The sequence below is a fragment of the Poecilia reticulata genome, linkage group LG12 (genome assembly GCF_000633615.1).
Source record: "Poecilia reticulata strain Guanapo linkage group LG12, Guppy_female_1.0+MT, whole genome shotgun sequence".
Classification (NCBI taxonomy): domain Eukaryota; kingdom Metazoa; phylum Chordata; class Actinopteri; order Cyprinodontiformes; family Poeciliidae; genus Poecilia; species Poecilia reticulata.
The window spans coordinates 5,106,314-5,123,389 of NC_024342.1; the positions used below are offsets into that span (position 1 = coordinate 5,106,314).

At 39.7% G+C, this 17,076-nt stretch overlaps 1 protein-coding gene and 1 long non-coding RNA gene across 9 annotated transcripts in view; one reads left to right on the forward strand and one right to left on the reverse strand.

Annotated features, from left to right (window-relative positions):
- Positions 1-17,076, forward strand: part of tnca (tenascin Ca) — a 60,678-nt gene that overhangs the window by 4,816 nt on the left and 38,786 nt on the right. For 7 of the 8 annotated variants that reach the window (XM_017307976.1, XM_008423452.1, XM_008423454.1 and 4 more), the window contains exon 2: positions 9,532-9,803. The gene's annotated coding sequence lies outside the window, so the exon portion shown is untranslated. Of the gene's footprint in view, positions 1-9,083; positions 9,804-17,076 lie in introns of those variants that run through there. The other variant, XM_017307974.1, reaches the window with a different exon arrangement.
- Positions 7,191-12,782, reverse strand: LOC103473321 (uncharacterized). Its single transcript, XR_535000.1, has 3 exons — positions 12,757-12,782; positions 8,252-8,330; positions 7,191-8,154 (listed from the first exon to the last, which is right to left on the reverse strand). It is a non-coding gene; the product is annotated as an uncharacterized LOC103473321 (long non-coding RNA).

The following is a 17,076-nucleotide window of genomic DNA, read 5'->3' on the forward strand; positions in this document are numbered from 1 at the left end:
GAGGCCCTTGCTGGAGGAACAAAGGCTTTTCTAGCGGGGAGTTATGGTTTGCACGCCGTACGGTATTTTGTCTCAGCCACAATAATAAGCAGAAGACGCCTGGGAAATGGAGTGAAACGAGGGTTTCCACGGAGCGACGGCGCAGCGGGAACGATTCGGTGTTCAAAACGTCTGAACTGAAACGAGAACACATACGTTCACAAAATCTAGAGGATACGGAAGATTAGGGCCACTGAAAAAAACTAAATACAAAAGAATTCTCGTAATTCTGAGTTCAACCTCATATTCCTGACTTTTTCTCAGAATCTTTACTTTAATCTCAGAAATCTCACTTTTTTTCCTCAGAATTCTGATGTTAATTTTCTGAGATCAACAGTCATAATTACAGTTTTTTTAAAGTGGCCCTAATCCTTTTCTGTAAAAGGACACTACTTGCTACCACATGATTTCACTGATTTAAACAGGTAGCGTGTTTTTTTGGTCTTTGATAAAGACCAAAGCCATTACAGATTAAAGCTCCAGTCTCATGTCACATGAAAGTAAATCAATGCCAGCAATTAAGATAAATAGCTTTAAAGTGCAATAAAATAAAACAGATTTCATCAGCATGACATGGGCTACTTAATTATTGAGTGTGTCCCACTTAACTAAATCACCAATTGCAATCAGGACTCTGCAGCAGTAGTGGGTTTGGTCTTGGTTAAGACTGACACAATAATAATCAAATATGTTGAAATGCGTTTATCTGAAAAATGGCTATAGTTGAGTTAGAAGGGACTACAGTACACCATAATAGTCAATATGATTTCAGCTCATTTAAAAATTTGGTTCAAAAGATAAAAAACGTATTTGTCAAAAAATAAAAATAAAATGTTCATGCGCTTAACCCAACGCTGCCCCAACGACTCCAGGTTTCAGAGTACAGGGATCAGTGGGGCATGCAGGAGCAACAATGTGTCAAAACCCGTTATCACCCGCTCTCGTTTATTCCTTTGTGTCAGTTTTAATTGGCTGCCATGATTTCTCTCACAAGCAGGCCAGTCGATTAACTCGGGAAATGAAACGAAGGGAAAGAGGGAATGAATCACCACTGATTTAATAGGATAGCATTGTCTCCACTACTTAGCACTCGTTCCCGTGTTTTACTGCTTTATGTTTTATTACTGAAAGAAATTAAAGCTATTTTGTTGGAATTTCTTATATAATACTATAAAACATAGTCAGTAGGGAGGATGTTGCCACTCTTGAGGATGTTAAAATTTGATTTTTGGTCAAGAAAATTGCAGTTGCAATGTTTTTGAGGCTTTTTAGCCCAAACCTGATCATAATAGACACAAGAGAAGACTAGATTTGACTTTTTCCTCCTGCAATGGACTGACTTTGTTAGCTCAGGTAGAGTAGAAATATCTTTTAATGTCTGTTGGTTGTATGTTTTGCTCATCTGAACCTGTGGAGGTCAGAACGTGTTTTCTTTGTCTGAGCGCCAAACTAAGAGCATATTTTGAACTGGGCTGTTTGTAAAGGTTGCCACTAGGTACAGATCGTTCGCCGCCACGCTGCGGCCACAGCGAGTAAAACAAAGGAAAGTCGTCTCCGCGGCGTCTGCAGCTTTTTCCGATCCCGGCCGCCCTCAAATGCAGTCAAAAGCTTTCGCCAAACGTGATGGCAGGCCTTAGGAATGGCCACAGGAAGGTCTTCCGATGCCTTCAAAGCCTTATTAGTTCATGTTTGTAAGAGCTGAAACTTCTCTGATCTGGTTAGCGTCAATGTGTGGCCCGTGGTTGACTCCTAGTTAGGATGTGTGGATGTAATGTCGCCCTTGAGGATGCGGAGCTCTCTTTTGTCCGAGCCGCAGTAAAAGGATGCTGCTAAGCCATTCGGGGTCAGAATGATGATAGCTTTTAACTTTATTTTGTAGATTGCTGGACACCCAGCTCTCCCACAGCTGGGCTTTCGCTAGCTGTGGTGGGAAACGTGTGCAAAAGGTTGTTGATTGCGGTGTTTCCGTCGAACGAGAGACGCAATTAAAATTGGACGCAAATAGTTTGCCCATGTAAGTTGTTAAAAAAAAACATGTCGCTGCATTGTTCTCTTACCACTTCCTGTCGTCGTCGTCTTCTTCCTCCTCCTCCGCCAGTTGTCACGTCTGGTTATTTATCATGACTCGTGTGCTTTAAACGACGTCTTTATATTGCAGTTTTGCAAACCACACTCATTTCAAAACTTCCTCATCTTAGCGCAAAAATTTTTTTAAATTAAAATTATTATTATTTAAATGTAGGTGTTTTGGACAATTTTGAGGTCAATAGGGACGTAGTTATGGAGCATTTGAGTTGTTCTTTGGCAGAGCTAGCTCCAGCTAGCTAGACGCTAGCCAACTAGCTACCATTTTCTGGCTACACTTCAGTAACTTTTTGGGGGGGGGGGGAATTACTTTTAGGAGTATTTTTACTATTGTGTACTTTTTAGTTTTACTTGAGTAACTTTATTATGAAGTACTCTTACCTGAGTAATATGTTTGTATCTTCTTCCCATGTGAATAACTTCACTGAATGAAGAACAAGCTAGTTTTAGCTAAAAATTCACCAGACAGATAGACAGCTGCCGTTTTCGGTTAAAGTTTCCTAAGTTTTCTATTGAAAGAAGTTGATTTGAAAAAATATTTCTTTTGTCTGATTTTGTAATTGTTATTTAGATAAATAATTTTTATTTTGGTATTTAAAGTACCAAAACTTCCACATAACTTTGTATCTTGGTCCATTGAATGACTGATGTTTTTTTTTGATCAGTTAGTCTTTTCTCAAGAACCGAATACTCTTTTGGACGGCTATTTTTTACTTTTAAGTAAAAATGTGTTGAAGTACTCTACCCGCCTCTGTTCTCTACCATAATAATCGATTTAAACTGCTAACTTGCCCTTATTACTTAGTTTTTTCCACCCTGATCTTTCCCAGCAGTGAACTGGGTGTAACCATCAAACACAAAGTATAATAAGTTTATGAGATTTATGTTGGGTCCTACAAACTAACGAGTTCATCCAGAAGTAAGCCCTTCTGTTCGGCTGTGTTTACAACATACTAGGTTTGCTGATAATAAATCAGTTAAATACTCTGAGGGTGGGGGGAAATCTAGCCACCAAATAAACAGATTTGTTTCCATAGAAAAATAAGCGCGGGTGTTTATTCCCAAGTTTATCAGCGCATTAAATTTAAAGCAAACAGAAATCTAAATCAGAGAGTCGAAGATGAAAGTTGTGGGAGTTTTTACAATGCTTTATTAAAGAGGATTTAATTAGCTTAATTTTTTTTTTTACTCTGAAATCAACAAAACAAACAAATAAAAAAGACATGCCTGTTTTAGTTTAATAATTTTACACCTAAGTTTCAAATGTCTGCCTATATATTTCTTCCTTATTTTAATTGCAAGTAGTTATTTAAATGTCCTGTGAGAGGATATATTTACCCATTTATCCATAACAACTGGAACTTTCAATATCCAGCAAGTTATTTTCGCAATTTACTGTCTATTAAACAAGTGACCCCCGGATTAATTTCACACTCTGCAGATGCTGGGCTGTGAAATTACCATAATAACCCGATATTGGCTGGAAAGTGCAATGTCTCCCCTTTCAGAAACCGTTGGAATTTTTCAGATAGCGCCAAGTGTGGCGGAATTACGGTACTGCAAATTTGGCCATGTTGCCGGCGACACGTTCCAATTTAGAAGGATTAAAGGCTTTGAATTTATGTCCAGGCCAAAGTTTGTGATCCACAAAGAACAACTTCTCTTCCATTCTCAACCATGAGCTCGCGTTAATTCAAGTTTGAAGTTTCAAGAAAAACTAGCTTGTGTTCACCTTCATGTCAGCAGCATTTGTGATATGGATTTGGGCAGCGGCCCAGGGCGGTATTGGAAACGGGGATCATATTGTCACCTTCCTAAAATCATGGTCTAAGTCAGGTTTAACACACCTGCATCAAATGATGGCTCTTTAGAAGGCCTAAGCAGAGCACTGACTTGCTGAGGAGGTTGTTACAACCACCAGGGAGAAAACTAAAACTTGCAGGATGCCGGCCCTCGAGGACCCACTTTGGGCACCCCTGGTCTAAGTAGTTTTTTTTTCTTTTTTTGCCTAAAATATCTTTTGGCAAAAAATAACTTATAGACTATTGTCGATATAAGAACATATGCTCTCAGGTACAAATGATCAAAATTCTTTATTTCTTTCATGTGGGTGTCAACAGGGTGTTTTATCATACCCTGTTCGTACTATAAATGCCACTGCTGTTTTGTGTGTCTTTTTATCGCGCAATCAAGCGACTGCTACCTTCAGTTGTCGGCCTCGTTCAACACCCTCAAACAGCACAAATAAAACACGGTAGAGCTGTTTTATAAGAAAAGATAAAGATACACAACCTTAACCTCTAACAACATCTGTTTGTTGTTGACCCGAATTCCAGAAAGTAGCCTTTATGTCCTCTTGTTAAGATAAAAGGACACAAAAGGCATTTAGACATTTATGAAGGTAAACTATAGGATCTAGGAAAGTAATTTCTGAATTCTTTAAAAAAAAAAGAAAAACTCTGCAGATTCCAGAATGTAACCTGTAAGTTTCAAAATATTCCTTGTACCCCCAGCATAGAAACTTGTATATTTCAATAAATTAATCTATAAATTCTAGGAAAGTAATCTGTGAATTTCAGAAATTTATATTCATGTTCAGCAAAAGCAAAGTGTACATTTCAGGAAGTAACTTGTATTTTCTGAGAAAGTAGCTTATAAATCCCTAGAAAGTAACTTATAAGTTTCGGGAAATCGCTTGGATGTTCCAGGATGGGCATCTGTGAAAGTAACCTGTAAAAACCAAGGAAGTAAATTCTCAAAATCTGTTAAAACTCAGAAAGTAGCTTGTAATTCCAGGAAAGCGCCGCAAGTCTCAGTAAGTAACTCGTCCGTTCTAACAAGTTCCTTTTACGCTTCATATGAGTCTGTTGAATTCCAGTCTAGAGTCAAACCGTCGGACTACCAGTACAAAAACAAAAACTCGGTAATGTTCCCCACCGTTTTATACGTTTATTTAGTTTCCTACTCTGCTGGTCATTCAAAGTTTAAAGAAAACCTCCTGTTTCTGAGATCAGAGTGAAAAACCATGTACTGCTTCTGTCCAAAACGAGACGCTGTCAACGCACAGCGCAGATATAATCTGATGTTTCTTGGGGGATAAGAGAGACCGAGTCAGTCATGGAGCTCAGTGGGGGATTTTAAGGCTTTTCTGACCGACTGACCTTTTCTGTAGTGTCACTGTGAGGCTGGGATTTGCTGCTTTGAGCCCAAAGCACGAAATGAATTCCCATGAAATTTGAGACAGATGTCTGTTTCCCCCTACAGGACGAATAACAAGACAACGTCGAAAGGTTTCATTTTAATACTGCAATACGGTAAAACATCTCAGAACACTGAAAATATTTTAGATGTCCTCTATAGTTTAACACGCAGGGACCTCAAATGTGAATAGATATATGTTGGTAAATACTGTATGTCCCCTTTTTTTCAGCAAAAATAAAAAGATTTGTTCTTAAACTTGAGAATGGGGTAACCTGCTTACTTATTTTTTTTTTCCAATTTTTCTTCTTCAGACTACTTCCTGAGGACTTGTGGAGGTTTCAGAGTCGGGATTGAAAAATTGATCCTTTTTTGAATTTGGCTTCAGCTGCGTACTCAGCAGCTCTGAAAAGCATCCAAACCATTCTTGAATTTTTGTTTTTTTTATTCTTTTACGTCATATTACAAGTGCAATTTTTAATGTATGTTTTGGGGGACCATGGAGTTAAAAGAAACATCGCACCATTGGACGGAGATGCTAAACAGAAAATAACTACTGCAGAGTTCCGTCTTTCAGTTTGGAGAAAAATTTCAAACCAAATTTTTTTCTGTTTCTTTCCTTTTTGTTTCCTCTCTTCTTTGACTTTGCGTCTGGTTTTCTGTCTCTTTCTGTCCTTCTTTCTTGTTTTTTTGTCTCGTTTTCTTTCTTTTTTCTCTCTTGCCGTCTTGTCAGTGAAGATAGATATGAAAGACGGGTTAAGAGAACTCCCCCATTCAGTCCACTGAATGTGGCATCGCTTAAAGCTGAAAAATAGGAAGAAAAAGCAAAACTCGCTATTGTAAAGTTAGAAAATTCTTAAGGAAAAGTTCTGGGTGTGAATACTTTCTCAATGTGCGACATTTTGCTTCGTTTTCCAGGCGCTTCTTGTGTTTCTCGTCCTTCTTGCAATGCAAACTGACAAAGCTACTTAGCTCCTGTGTGCCATTAGCCTAATCTGGATTTATTCCTCGCACGCGTTCCTCTTTCCCTCAGGTTTGTCGTTTCGGGTCTTTTTTCTACATTTCGCTCGGAGAAAGCAGCAAAAATTACTAGTTCCCAACGTTATCTCGCAGGGAGGCCTTGTTTACAGTCGGAGTTCCTATAAATAACAGATAAAATGTAGATGAGCGAACACATTTATTTCTAGTCATAACCACACTCTCATGGCTGAATCGACTCCCTCGTACTTCAGGAATAAACTAAATGCAGAAGCGCCGTCTGTTTGCACCAACTGAGCTTCAAAAAAGTGATATCATTGTAGACTGTGGAGCATCTCGCCTTTTTCCTCTTTTTTTTATTATTTCCAGGAACTGAAATAACGTAAAGAATGGGTCTGCTCTCCGCTCAGCCCATCTGGTAAATTCAGACGTGTCCATGAGAAACAAGGAAAAAAGAAAGAAAGAAGAAAGAAAGTGTCCGAGCGAGGAGGGGAAAAATGTTTCCTTGAGGAGCCAGAGATGGATTTGAGCCTGTCAGTGATTTATCAGATTAAACCGAAACAGTGCAACCAGGAAGAGGCACGCTGCATACTGAGAGGATGACAGAGCTGGAGAGGAACTGCTGTCTTTTTGGCCCAATAAAAAGTCTACACATCCCTTTAATTGGTGTAAAACAAAATACAACATTTTTTTTTTTTATAAAAAATTTCAGAACCTTTTGCATGCTTTAAAATGTATTTTTATTTCCCTTTCGTTGAAAAATGCATGTGTAAAGAAAAGAAGAGCAAATATGGATGGCAGGGGGGCCCAGAGGGCGGTCCAGGGGCCATTTGTGGCCCTTGACAGATTTTTGTGGCTGTGATTCAAAAATGCTAAGAATTTGCCTCATCCGTCACAGGTTGTTGAAGCAAACAGAGCCTTTTTTAAAAAATGTATAATCAAAGTAAAACTGTTACCGACATAATTTATAATAATTGTAACTGACAGATGTAATTTCCTTACTATGTAAATTAAGTGCAACAAAAAGTATTTGTCTTTTTTACGACCGAAGTGAACAGAACCACGTTTATCCAGAGATGAGCGAAAAATCTGATTTTCATTCAATTTGGATAAATATTGTGAGCATTTTGGAAGAAATCCTGTTTTTATAGCTGCAGATAAATCTGTTCAACTGAGGCCAGAACAATTTGAAAGACGGATGCCTTTCTTTTACTACGGCGCGTGTGTAAAATCCTTTTGAAGTTTTGGATCTACGATGAATATTATCCCTGTTCTACAAAAAAGAAAAAAAAGGCGTAGAAAATAATCGCACTGCTTTATGTGCTTGATTTTAGTTCTTTCAACTTTCCTTTAACTTGGTGATTTTGGTCCAAAAGTTTGATGTATGGTATCAGTTTGTTCGTCAGAAAGGAGCTGGGTTTTGTGTATCGCCAACCTGAAGGTAAACGGTTAGTGTCCAGCATGTGTGGGGTTTGCAGAGACGTTTGTTCCCCTTTTTCCTGACTCCAGATTTGTTCAAGTCCTGGATGGAGGACAGATAAACTCCCTCTTTCCAGACATGACTGCTCATTGCCGTCCGGCCCTTCCTGTTTCGTGGATGAGCCAAACCACACAGTCACAGATGAGCACAGGGCAGACTGAGTAATGGCCATGTAGAACATGACCAGCACTTCCTGTGACAGGTTGTTGTACTTCTTGAGTTGTTGCAGGAACTCCAGTGTCTCTGCTGGTGTTTCTTCCAAACGGCGTCTGTGTGTGACGGCCGTCTCATGTCCAGAGAAAGGAGCGGTTCTCAGGACCTGGATGTAGCTGCATTTCCTTTACAAATGTGCGCAAATCTCTGTCTAGGTCCTGCTGAAAAAAACAAACAAAATTACATTACACAATTACAGTGTTTCCCTGAAATAAAAGCAATTACTGAGTTCACACGATAAGTCATTAAAAAACACACCATCCATGAGACTCCAACCATTTCCTTCTTCTTCATGGTTTGCGCCAGTGGAAGCATCTGGATGTTGATCACGTGACTCCTGAGATGTAAAAAGGTTTTTCATTTGCAGTTTTGTGAAATAAACCAATTTGTCTAGTCCCACAAAACACTTCATCCTTGCACCAACACTTTTACAGCGGAAACCGAGAGTTTTTTTCAAAATTGCTGAGCAAATTTATTTTCGAAATGTCAAATCGCGCAATTATGTGGTGAATGGAAGCACAGTTAGTGATCCACAGGGCTGCTGAGAACGATGTGGGGATCCAGAGTGGCAGGTACACGGCACGGCAAAAAGAAACACTTTTCAGCCAGACATCTCAGAAAATTTGAGAACAATTGCAGTAATTTTCTAGAAAATAAAAAGCGGAAAGTCGAGAATAATCTCGAAAATTTCTGAACAAATTTTTGACTTGTCAAACTCAGAAATGTCCAATTTCTTTCCTGGAAAATCTCTGAGATAAACCTAAAAAATTCAAATTTGGGGGTTTTTTTTGGCGTAAATTTACTCCTTTTCTTCTATGTTCAGTGGCCCTAACTCGCCGTTGTACCTCGGTATTCTCAGGAACTCGAAAAACAAAAATCTTTTAGAGAGAAAGAGATGAAGAGATTTCTACTTGTTTTTGAGCTTCAATTAAACGTAAAAAAAGGCCATTTTGGTTCTCTTACATCATTAAAACCCTGCAGATTTGAGCTTCTTATCCACAGAAGACAACAACGGTTTCAGTAAACTTTACAAACACTTCCCTGCTTTAATCATCAAGTCAGACAATCCCACATCATTATAATAAAGTAAAATCGCCTGAAGGTAGACGTCTGCCATGCTGTCTGCAGCCTTTCCTCGACTTTCCTCTCATTTTGCTCTCCTTTCTCCCCCCTTCTCACCCCACCTCTAATTTTCCTACACAACCACAAGGTCCGCTCTTTTCCTGTCATGACTCCCGGTAACAGTGGCATCTCATTTAGAGGCAGCAGGCCAGCTCTGCACCCATTAGCTGCAGCAGAGGGAGACGGAGAGGGAAGGACAGGGTGGCAAAAAAAAAAAACAGCATGAAGGGAGGGAGAATGATGGCTATTTAAGGGGCTGGAGTTTAAAAAGCAATGTGTGTCTGACCTAAACACTCCTCAGGCTTTAAGACATTTCCTCCCACACCAATTCTCCCTCTCTCTCTCTCTCTCTGTCTCTCTCTCTCTGCTTTTCTTTTCTTTTCCTTTTTTTCTCTTTGACTCACTCTCCCTGTCAGAATCGGAGCTGAGCCCCAGCCTGAGCTGTGAGCGCTGAGGGAAGATAAGGAGCTCTGGCTGAGGGAGGATTGACAGAGCTGTCTGCCACCTTGCTTGGAGCAGCGACGGAAGACGGAGCGAAGCATCCTCCTTTCTTCTTCTTCTTCTTCTACTTCTCATCCTTTCCCCTCAAGAGAGCCGAGCTGAATTAGGAAGGAATCTGGAGGAGCTTCACATGTTGAATACAGAAAATCTGATCTGATCTCATCTGATCTGACCACACCAAACACAGGTAAGAAGATACAATCATAATACATAAGAGCAAAAAACAAAAACAAAAGAGCTTCCTATTGTTTCGGATGTTGCAGATGTGCAGAAGTAATCTCTGTTTTCCAGTTTTTGCCCCTACTGGTTGCACAAGTTGTCAAGTTTGACTTCAGTTCCTGGAAAGATCAAATAAAATCAGTGCATGCCGCATGGAGGGGGCGGGGGGGTCGTGAAATCCCCCCCATCTGCTGAGATTTTGCAGCTTCATTAATCACCAAATCCAGTTATTTCCTCCCACCACGAAGCTGAAATGAAATGAAATAAAAAGTGGGCAGCAATCAGAGTGGGGGAAAAAAAAAAAAAACATCTTCTACTATCCAGTTCATTTTAGTTGAGCTGAATTGAAGTCCAAATGTGGTTGATTTGAGATTTTTTATTGTTTTTCTGGTGGAAAGTTTGAGTCACAGGTTCCAGTTCACGCTCAGCTGATGAGAATCGTAATCGTTTCTCCTTTTAAGTCCTGTCCATTAGCGTAGATTTCTGTTTCCCACAGAGGAGTCAGAGGGGCTTTTTGGTGTGAGCCTGGATCCCTAAGATGTGAGCTCACACACCCCCAAACCCCCCAGATGGACAGCTGGGTTTCAGCTCCTGAACACATTCCAGACACCCGGGGGGCATCAGGGGGGCAGATCGTAACTCACCTTCACACACCTCCTTGTTTTTCCTGTTGAAGGTGTTTAGCTTATTCCTCAGCTTCTGGTTAGGAGTGACTGCAACAGGCTGCAAAAAGGTGAAGGAGGTTTTTCTTTTCTTTTCTTTTTTTAAGTGTATCTGTTTCTTTTTAGAGGCACTTTCAATAGAGCGTTGTGTTATGTAATACCAGTCTCTGTTTCAGCATATGACCTTCAGCTCTTGAAGCGTTTCTTCTGATATTTAGTGGAATCACATTTTAGTCCATGAAAATTATTTTCCACTTCAAATTTACACCAAAAAGCTTGCATGGTTCTCTATGATTTTCACAAAGAAATATCAGGAGTATTTCCAGTTCAACTGAGTTGAGCCCCTTTTACTCTGACACACTTAATAAAATCGAGTGCAGTTTGCTAATAGACAGCTCTGTGAGGGTTGGTTTGAGAACAACAGTCATCAAACAGGTTCATGAAGGAAACAGCAGACGGATCAGAGAGAAACTGATCGTACGCATTATTTTTGTCCCAGGGTCATGATGGCAAATTTTACCAGACGATAAATTATACCAGTAATTATTGCGAGAAACGATGATATCGTTATTTTGAGATGGTTTTCAATCCATAGGGTCAGGGCCGTCATTTGAAGGATGAGGGCTCCGGGGACAGAGCTGGTTTTGGTGCCAAAATAAATACAAAAAAATAAATAAACTATTCACTCATTAAAAAAAAACCCAGTGCATTAATAAATAGGTCTATACATCAGCAGGTTTAGAAAGTCCCATGTCAGATGTGCTGTACATTCAGAATTTTCATATATTTTTGTATTGTATTAATTTGTAGAAATGTAATATAAAAAAAAACTTAATATAAGAGTTTTGTATTAGATACAACATAAAACATGCGTTAATTACAAAAACATTCCAGATCTTTGGGGCACCCCAAAGCTTTGCGCCCTGGACTACTGCCTCTGTTAGCCCTTATGTAAAGTCTGGCCCAGAATATATTGATAATGGCATAATACTGCAAGTTTGTGGTCTAATTTCAATTAAAAAATAATAACATGGAAACTGAAAGATATTTTAAATATCTAATAAAATAATTATAAAAAATAAACAGAGATCAAAAATGCTAAAGAAAAAGCACACACTACCAAAACCATAAAGGAAATGGATTATGAAGTGGGGAAACAAAAATATAAAGTATCAGAATACAAATGATCTAACTCCATTTTAATGTATCATGTGAATAATTGATATATTGCTACAGGTTTATCCCAGAGGCAAACTTTTGTCTGCAAGAAGAATAAATTTGCACCCAACTATGAACACACCAGCCGCACTGTGAAACATGGTAGCGGCTGCATTATGCTGTGTGGGGTATTTTTGCTGAGTTGGGACAGAGAAGCTAATTGTACAGAGCTAAACAAGCTCAAATTCTGATGTAGGCAGGTGAAAGGCGAAAATGACGCCTGACAAGGAAAAGTAAAATACTTCACAGTAAAAACATGAAGGGAAAACAACCGGAATCGCAGGAACAATGATGAATGATGACATTATCAGGTGGGGTGGTAATTATCAACATGGGAACCAATGTGAGTACGATAAACGGAGCGAACCGCTGGTGACGAGAGCTGAGGAAGCCAAGGGAGGAACGTGACCAGACTGAACGAAATTGAGCGCAAGGGAAACAGAAAAATATCAAAGCACAGGAAAACCAAAATACTGAACTTAATTAAACACTCGGAAAGTTTGAACAGAAAAATAAACCATGTGCGGATCATTACACGCATCAAAGTCCCACACAGCACGACAAATACAGGGCGATCCTGGATGAAAACCTGTTTGAGACTGGAAAAAAGAGCTGGCGCTGGGGCGGCGGCTCACCTCCCCATGGCAAAACGGCCATAAACATGCAGTCAGAGGTATAATCAGACGCTTTAAGTCAAAGCCAACTCACTCGTTTGAGTGATACGGAAAAAATCCAGGCTGAAATTTGTTTCAGAAACTGCGGGCAAATTAAAAATTGCTTTTTGTATATGATTTTCAGCCAAATTGACTGGAGAATAAAGTCGTTTGCGAAAAAGATTAGGCAACTTTTAGATGTGTGGTAGACACAGACCAAGGATTTAAACTTGTGTGTATAACTCGTACAAAAAAGAGTTTTTTAAAAACATATTTGTTAAAACTGTCAGTTATGAAAAATAATTTTTTTTAAAATTATGAAAATATTTTAGGTCCTCCATCTCCTCCCACAGCTGATACTGCTGTCTATGGTGGAGACACTACTTACAGGTTTACAGGAACTGTTTCTCTGCCGTCATCAGTGATCATGCTAACTAGCCTTAGCATTCACGGTAGGCTAGCTGTCAGAGAACAATGGGGTCAAGTAGGGTTATACAAAGGTGATTGACCCACCTAAGACCCGCCTCCTGGCTCTGATTGGTAGTCTCTAGTTAGCACTAGGAGCAATAGATTGTGGGAAAGCCTACACACGACTTTGTGCTGTAAAATCCAATGAAGTATGTGGTTGTGATGTTGCAAAAGTGTGAAAAAGACTCAAAAGGAATTAATCGTTTCGCAAAGTATTGATTATGATTCAAACAGCGTTAGTCACCAATTTTGTAGACAGTTTTCCAAAAACGGCTAAAAACTTCTCGCCTCCTCTGAGGGATGTTTGGCATCCAGGCGTGCCCGGTTGAAACTTATCAGGTAATCAGCTGCTGCATTGTTTTTTATCGTTACATCGGCCAGGGCGACTGCTCCTGTTAAGCGGCGCGAGATCGTTTCCAGCTGTGCCAGATGTTAAAAGGATGTGGATTTCCGAATGCATGGAAACTAAACATATGTGCACAAACAAACCCACAGAAAACCAAGCGCAGTACTTGTTTTCTGCTGACCACCGGGTCCCCGACACTCAGTGTTTCCAACGAGGAGTGTGTTGGGCCGGGAGCGCGCCGCGGGGTGTGTGTGTCAGTTCTGCGTCACTCATAGGAACCGATTGTGCAGACGTGACCGAAGCGCCCCTGCGGTTTGTAATTTGAGATTAACCTTCTTTTCTCTGTCTGGATACATGACAAGCACCTTCATGGAGTTTCTTTTTTTTTTCTCTCCTTGACTTTGCAAAACAGATGTCGTCAGTCTACAGCCAAAATTCCCAATATTTTTTATTTTTTTTCCACGTGGGAAAGTTTTCCTGATGCTGCCAACATGGGGGGGAGGCACTAAAGCTACGGTGAATGGATTATAGCTTAATGCTCAGGTTATATTAGAGCTTCAGTTTTTCTCCCAAAACTGTCTTCCCATGTCTGAGTGTCAAAGATGTCCTTGATTCACCCCATTTCTGCTCTGAATGATGCATTCTGGGGATTTTTACTGTAACAATCGATGCACTCACTGTCCAGAAACGTCACATAAACAGTGTCTGCGTGTCTCTGAAAAGTGGCAGTTGCTTCATAAAACAACCAAGCGATTCCCTTAAATTTGAATTATAGCAATATCTATTTTTTTTGTGTCTCTTGCGTTCTACAAACTGTAAACTTGAAGAATGCTTTAAAAATGTGTTAAGGCTGTGAGCTACGAAGAACTGTTGTGAAAACCAGGCAGCTGAAGAGGCCGTGATTACGCTGTCATGCAGTTCTAATACTGCTACAGGTTAAATGGATGGAAACATGATTTCTATATGTGTTGTGGTCAGTTCGGCTTTCCGCTTGGTGCATATGGTACATGAACTGCAGGAGCTTCAGCAAGGAGCCAGAGTCACAGTCATGGGAGAAATAAACCTCCTATGACTGACAGGAAGAACTTCATAAGTGGTAAATGGAGCACAATAATTGCGAAATAGTAGCACTAGGAGGAGGTGAAGGAGATCCATCTTTTCACAGCTTATCTGTCTCATATTAAACTGTCACACAACATGGTGACAGTTTTAACAAAGATGTAAAAATCATATATTTTTAGTAAAAGTTACATACTGCAGCTTTAATGGTAGAATAATGAGTGAGAAATTTGCATTAACTCTACTGACCCTTTGCAGTCACTTAATCACACCAGGCGCGGAGCTATAGGGGGGGCTGGGGGGCGGCTGCCCCCGGGCCCGGGCCAGATGGGGGCCCGAGTCTGGAGGTGCCAGGAAGTGAGGAATGGTTTCAAGTCGCTTTAATGTCTTATTATAGATGGAGAAAGCGTGCCCTCGCCTGTTCAGAAAGGTATACGTAATGTTAAAGTTACTGTCCCCCTCGCCCCCAGGCGCCTTGATGGACGTCAGAAGTGAGGGATAGGAGTATTGAACATAGCAACTTAAATAGTTTTCCAGTGGTTTTTGCCAGTTTATTCATGGCTCCTACTTGTTCCACCCAAGGTAATTTGTCTGTGAACGTAACAGACCTGGTTGGGACTCATTTACAAAAGCTGGAATTAACTAGCTAAGAAACCGAGCCATACCTGCTCCGTCCTGACACGTTGATCAAATCCCAAGCTTTGCCTGAATTCACACCACGGAGTTCCGGAGAGCATGACCAAAAGGTCAATACTTTTTTTTATTAGCAAAAGCCCCCCTCTTTTGTAATGGGTTTGTTAGCTTGAGATAGTTTTCTTAATTGGGGTCACACCTGCAGATGTGTTAAGGCATCGCCACAAAAACACTGCTTTCCTTATATGAACCTCCTCAAGTCTAGTTCATCTATTTCAAGATGCGCCACCTTCAGGTAAGAACTACTTATGGAGTTTTCTGACTTACAAAGTTAATATTTTGCTTGTTTGGATTTTATTTATTACCTCATTCCTATTACATAACTTTGCCTTCCACTTGGATAACTTTACAACTCGTATGAAAGTTCTTCAGACCAAAATTTACTTTCATTATGTCTTCCACACAGTAAATATTCAGCGCAGCGGTGCACATTTGAAAATATTTTCCTCATTTTATATTTGGCCAAAAAAGCTAATAAAACATGTTTTTGCGTTATGCAAGCAAAGTCCAAAATCAGGAGTGAACTGCATCCAAACTCATGCAATGGGAGCCCTCCTGGGGACTTTATGGGATTTGTTCTGTACCTTGAGGACCACAAATTATCTTTGTTGCAGTAACATTTTTTTCTAGAAGGGGATCCAAAAAATGTATACTTCAGAACCAAGTTTTAGATTTACAGCTTTCACTCACATCCCAGCCCATTCAACCAGATGTGTGAGAAATTGTGAAACTCCAATTCAATTCTTTTATATCTGTTGTTAAATGTAAAGAATAGCAGAAATGCTGGCAATGGTGTCAGGGAGGTGACACCAAACGTGAGTACAGTAAAAAAAAAAACAAGATGAGACTGAGGAGAGGTTTTTAATCGCACCATGGTGCGATGGGAAAGAAAGTGGTTTCGTTCTTTTCTCATCACCATGTGATGAGACACGAGGTAAATTCAAAGATCTCCACAGCCTGAAACTCTTCTCCCTCTGCTGTATTGTCTTTCCTCGACAGTAAATCTTTTGGCAGTCCTTGCAGGAAAATTCAGCATAACCCGTTATCCTCACATTTTGGAAGAAATATATTCATATTTGATTGTCAGATTAAGGGGTCAGGGGGAACTCTGGTACTGGGATGAGCTTTTATTGGTAGACTAATACAGAGATTGCGCAGGTTTATTTGAAATTTATGAGGCTTTTCTTTTTTTTCCATTTCATTGTTTAAATATTTATAGCTGAAGTGTGGATTTTTACTTGGGTCTAAATTCGCATTTCCTGCTGAACTGTAAAGCCTTAGGAATGGCATTTTTTTGGCTTTTTTGGGTTTCTCATAAAAAGGCTGTGGAAAAGACTTAATTTTTTTTTTTTTTTTTGATTTGTGAGGAACTGTTTGAACTGTTTGTATCCCTGTGGTATAATAATGTCCTTTTAAATTTAGAAGAGGCAAGACATACAAGTTTACTGTCATGGCAACAGAGATGCAACAAACGTTCAGTAAAATCGTCTGAAGATGTTTTTCTTTGTTGAAGTTTCCAATTGTACTCATACGAATCAGTCTCAACCCAGGTGCATGTCATGGTCCTTTTTAAAAAAAATTTTTTTTATAAAAGTGCAGGTACTGGTCCTCTGTCTACAAGTTTTTTTTTTTTAATTTTATTCCTTCTGAACAGTTACTAATAATAAGAAAAAAGACATGACACAATCCTTAAAGCTCTGCCAATATGCAGCTTGCTGTAAAGGAGTAACATGTCTACCAGACAAAACAGCAGACTGTACGAAACAGTCTCAATGACATTCGCAGGCAGATTGAGGATAAAATGTTTCACACAGCATCATCGTCGGTTGTCCTGTAACCTTAAAAAAAACCTGAGTGAAGCTGTTTCCAGTCATGAGGAAGAGGTAATTCATCACAATAGGCTTCTCTATCCATTTTCAGTCATCTGTCATTACTCAAATGCTGAAGAAAGTCATTACAAGGTTTTCCCACGCTGCGGCAGGAGCTTATCGCTCGACTCCTCGGAATCAGATTGTTGTCGTTGTCCAGGTGTTAAAAGAAGCGAAAAACTTGTGGGTTCATCAGTGGATGGAGTGAATTAGGATTTTGTTGTTGTTTTTTACTATTTTTCCCCTGCTGTAATTGTAAGTTCTGCTGAATCTA